Genomic DNA, 5,612 nt, shown 5'->3' on the forward strand with positions numbered 1-5,612 from the left:
AAACAGAACAGACCTAGACATGTTTGGAGACTTGCCAAAGAGGAGGTTTCAATGTCAGTAATTTAAACCAGCAGCTCATTCCAAAAGAAATCAAAACAAAAATTGTCCTACACCAAAATCTTGATCTGCAGACAGCCCATATTTAGGGGAATAGCGACTAACTGTGCCTTTTTCTCCAATTCTTGTACAGCAGTGAGCACGTTGTCAGAGGGGTAACAAATAATAACAATATTGAAATAACTGGATTTATTGGGTAAGAAGCACAGAAGAGAGGATTGTGAGAGCCTTAAGCTGGAGAAAGAAAGAGAATGGATCAAATCCATCCCTGTGTGACGCCAGGGACGTTCATAATGTGTTCAGGTTACCTTGTGCTTGTATGAGAGGAGGCATAAGCAAAACAAGCAGCGCTGGGAGGATCAAGATCTTCGGCATAGTTGGTATCTTGTGTGAAGCCTGAGTGGCAGGTGAAGAAATAAAATGAAGGTTTCAGTGTCCAGCTGAAAGGAGCTAGGGGTGTATGTAAAGCAAATCCCCAGTCCTGCCCTCTCCACAATCTACCTGAGAACAAGAGGTTCAAGTTACACACATGTAGGATAATAAAAATAAGTTTAGTTAAGGAAATATATATATGTGTTATAAATAAAGGCCTTGAAAATAATGAGTTATAATGTCAAAAGGAATGAAGTAGAGATTTCCAGACATGCAAATATCATAGAATCATAGAAGTGTAGGACTAGAAGGGACCTCAATAGGTCATCTAGTCCAGTCCCCTGCAATCAAAATAGTAATAGCAGCAAAGAATCCTGTGGCACCTTATAGACTAACAGATGTTTTTGCAGCATGAGCTTTCGTGGGTGAATACCCACTTCTTCGGATGCAAGAAGATGTATGCTGCAAAAACATCTGTTAGTCTATAAGGTGCCACAGGATTCTTTGCTGCTTCTACAGAACCAGACTAACACGGCTACCCCTCTGATACTTGACAAAATAGTAATAGGCATTTCCCACATCTAACTTCTGTGATCTGGTTCCAGGCATATTATCAGGAACACTGTTCTGTTTCTTTCCCAATAAGCAGACTTTGTTACACTTTATCCCAGGAATTGCCTTCCCAGGAAATGCTGAAGATTGCTAGGGATCTTGAATACTGAGTTTTCTGCTAATTGACAGAATTCATTCTCATAGGACAAGGTGTGAAATGTCACAAACTCCCATCTCTGCAGAATTAACCCTGACCTATATTAGACAACTTTACCCCATTCCCTGATAAACTGTCTGTAAAGCAGCCTGTAGGAACAATGCACCCAATTCCCCCCAAAAAGGGTTTAAAATTTTCCATATTAAGAGATTTCAGATACTTGTCTAACACTTTACTAGTTACCTTTCTCAAGTCATTAAAATGTCTGTTTTAGGCTGTGTCTGCTGAACAAGGTCACTACATCCTGCTTGCATTCTTTTAATTATCTTGTTCAACCCTCACAGAGCTAATACTATGTGGATACTATGTCAAGGGAGGCAGCACTTATCAGGAAAGGCTAAGGGAGTGGGTAAAAGGGCAGAGAGAAACCCTGAGACAGAACCATCAGGAATCAAAGCCACTGAACTGAGACCAAGGAAAAAGCAAGGACAATCTAAGCAGTCAGAGGATTCCAGATAAAAGAAGCAAAAGAGAGAGAAGCAAAAGAGAGAGAAGTTACTAGAATGCTGTAACACCAGCTTTGACCAGCCTAATTAATTTTAATAACTATTTATTTTGATTTCTAATATACAAAGTTTTTTTAGAGAATCTCTCTCCTCTTTGGAGACAATTCCACTGTCTCAAAAGATTTGACTCAATACTTTGAATTTCTAAAGCATCTTCCATCCAAAGTTCTGCAGATTTTACAAACATTCATGAATTAATCTTAACACCCAGTTGAGCATTATTATTTGCATTTTACAGATGGGAAAACTGAGACAAACAACAGAGGTGAAGTGACTTGCCACATTCAACTAGGAAGTCTATGGCAAAGCCAAGAACAGAGCCCAAGTTTCCTGATGCCGAGGTCTGTGAGTTAACCATATGGCCATTTCCTCTTCTCAAATGTTTCTCAGATAGGCAACCTATTTTTCCTTTGCTAAGTTTTTTTCCTATTTTCTTCTATTTATACCCTCATTGATCACTTACACAGTTCCTCCCCTCCTTGGCATTTCAACCCTTATTATTCAATCTTCTTCAGAAAGGTGACTTCCAAGTCTTCTCTAAAGTTTTATAATTAAGAAAGCCTGGACAGCCTAGCTTTAACACTTCAGAAAAAGAGATTGCCATATATCTCATCAGAGAGGAAAAAGTCCTGAGTCAAAGGCTTTATATGTTTGTGTGTATGTGTCCGTGCGTGCATGTATGGGTGAGAGAGAGAGATTTTGTTTGCCAACTGCTGAAGGGCCAGAGATTCCATTATCCTGATGTGGAGCCTAAGAAGCCATGGTCCGTGAAGCAAGCTGTACCTGAGAATCACCAGACTGATGAATTAAAGACCTGATCAGCTGATCTTGCCACAACATCCAAAATGAAACCAGAGCTGAGCAGGTAACCGAAAGAACCCGCTAAACACCTGCCCATCTGTCATCCATTGATTTTTGTCAGCCAGCAACCATCAACATCCAGATATTTTTGGATAGAACCTAAGAAACACTAAGTAGAAACCAAACACTGACAACTGAAAACCACAAACTCAGCTAACAGTCCCACACATACAGTAATATCTTCCCTCTGCTGAGAATGAGAGAGAGATTAAACCTCTCAACTGAAGAGGTCTAAAACATTGTAATGGGCTGTGTGCCAAAGCCACATGGCAGCAGACAGGATATGGGAGCTCTGTATGCCAGTTTTGCAGTAACCAACCAAGATGACACCTTAAATCTTTTTAATTCACAATTCCTTTTTTTAGTCAAAAGATTATCCCCCCTTCAGTTTTAGTGAGCTACACACACACACACACACACACACACACACACACAGCTCTCTGCAGCATCATTCATAGTTACCTTTCGGAAGATTGACCTCTCCACTGAAGATCCTTCTGCAGCAACCTGACACCTGGTTATCTGCTTACATGTCTGTCTGGCTTACAGTCAGCGATGATTTCTAATTGGTTTGAAAATTGTTTCTCATTTCCATATTTGCATATATGCAATTTACTCTGGAGCTGCCCATTTCTGAACTGGTGACTTACTGTAAGGGCTAGGAGTTTATGTGGCTGGTATTGCAGGAGCTAGCAATGAGATTTCCCAGTACATAGTTCTCCTACTGATTTTTACTTCTGGTTTCTGCTGTTTTATTGGACAAATGACATAAAACCCCATATAGTTTTAGAATCAATAGATTCATGGCCTTCTCTTACTTTTAATGAAGGGACTAATTAATTCAGATTGGAGATTTAATTTGTTAGTGTAAGGTTATTTGAGGTCCATAGGTTAAAGACAGCTATTACTAAAGAGACAACCTCAATTTGAAATCTAGTCAATTTATTATATATATTGCCAGTAATCATTTCAGGTTCTTTAGCTGTCTACGAGGCCTCCTGCCAATTCTTATGGTTGTACAACTACATTTCTCTAATTAAAAAAAAAATGTTTCTCTCCTCTGTTGCTGTGTCAGGTTATACCAGGCATAATTTTGGCCCAGTGCATGTATCTGCGGTGTGCAAAATGAAGTCGTGAGCATGCTATGCTCAGTACAAAAAATTAATATCTTTGCCTTATCAGTACTATTTTTTTCCAATCTCACTTCCATTTCCCTTAAGGGCAGCTACCAGCATGACAAGCTCAAGCTGTTTTTTAATAAAACTCTTTATTTTTTACAATAGGCTCATCAGAAATCAATACAGTACATTGAAAACAATAACATAAATGCAAATAGAGCTAAATGCCCAAATACAGGGGCCCAATCCTGCATGTGCTTTTCTTGCCGGACTTGCACTCTAGGAGTGGGGCCTGTAAATTTTAGCCTACACAGAGAAGGTAGAAGCTCCACACTTCAGAACTGGTAGAACATAGGAAATCTTTTATTGGACCAACTTCTGTTTGTAAGCGAGACAAGCTTTCTTGTAATTTAATTAGGATGTAATTTAAGAACAAACACTAAGTAAAATTAAATACATCAGAATTTGAGCCTGATGGAGCTCAGTTCATGCTGAGGATAGTGATTTCACTGAAGCTGCAGAAGTTGGACGATTAACACAAAGTAAAGCGTTGCAGTAAGTTAGACGGACCAGGATGAGATACTTACCTGGACCAATTCAGGTTGAACTACGGGTAGCCTAAACAATGAGATGAACCTGAATAAGTCCCCACCCCACCCTAACCCTTTCCAAAGTTTGGAGACGGGTTAGAAACTCAGGACCAGATCAGAAGTTGGCAGCTGGCTTTCATCTATAATTGTGGCAACTGGAATAGCTTATTCCACAATAGCTTTTGTGACAAAATCAGGCTGGATAGCTGTCAGAGAGTGGTGGAAGGTGGTATAGCCTTGGAATAATAAAGGCCCTTTTCCGTATAAGCTGAGAAGGGTCAACTAGAGACATGTGAGTCCAGTTAGGGGATGCCTGAGACATTTAAAAATCCCTCCTCTGGTGAGGGAGGAGGAGGAGAAGAGAGAAGCTGCTGCCGAGCTAGTGGCAGCAGAGCAAGAGAGGCTTCTCCAGGCTGATCTCCTCCCTACAGGGGAAACAACCAAACTCACTGCCTGTTTAGGGGAAGGACTGGCACTGCAAGGCCAGTAACAGGACAATACCCCACAGACAGGGGTCATGAATAGGTATCCCCCTTTATTTTGTGTTAGTGAATTTGTTTCTTTTGTTTAGTGAAGGAGCACTCCTTGGGCCTGCCCGGAGGCCTACCTTGAAAATAGTACTAAATAAACAGAGTGGGAAGACAAACACTGTCCAGTGTGAGGCTGATTCACCCCAAATCCCACCACTGCCAGAAGGGGAAGCACTAAGCCATGTGAGAGGGAGGAGATGCCTTTCTGCACTATGTCAAGCCAGTTCTCTGTGTAGACAAGCTCTAACTCCAGGTTTGAATTTTGCATCTTATCATTTGATAATTGCTGGCATTATGGAAATAAGCAATAAATTCAAATGGTTCAGTTTTCAAAGAAACTACATGGATGAGACGCAACTGCAGTGTGATTGTGATGTTCCCCTGGTGTTATCTGGACCGTTGATCTGCTAGGTCACTCCAATCCTTGACTCTGGGAGCCAGCCTTACCCTGCTCTGCTGTGAGACCCCACACTCCCGGGCTGTTCACGCACAGCCTCTAGCATGTAAGCTGCTCCCAGCTACTTGGGTGAGCATTTTTGGCCAGCCACTGCTTGGATTGTGCAAACCAAAGGGGACACTGGCCAATATCTCCAGTCCCAGACACAACCCTGGGAACCTCCATCTTGCAGTGTCCAGTTATGCCCTCTGGACGCTGCAAGCTTATATGAATTTGTCAATTTAACAAAGAAATTGATATGCACCAGGCTTGTTATCCCAAGGGGAGGATGTGACGAAGTGGGAATATTCTTACTGTTTTCTCAGAGTGCTGTGTGGGTGCCTCAGTTTCCCCTATGCATTTCTCGAGTGTC

This window comes from Mauremys mutica, unplaced genomic scaffold, assembly GCF_020497125.1.
Source record: "Mauremys mutica isolate MM-2020 ecotype Southern unplaced genomic scaffold, ASM2049712v1 000286F_np12_subseq_1:100877_obj, whole genome shotgun sequence".
Taxonomy (NCBI): Eukaryota; Metazoa; Chordata; order Testudines; family Geoemydidae; genus Mauremys; species Mauremys mutica.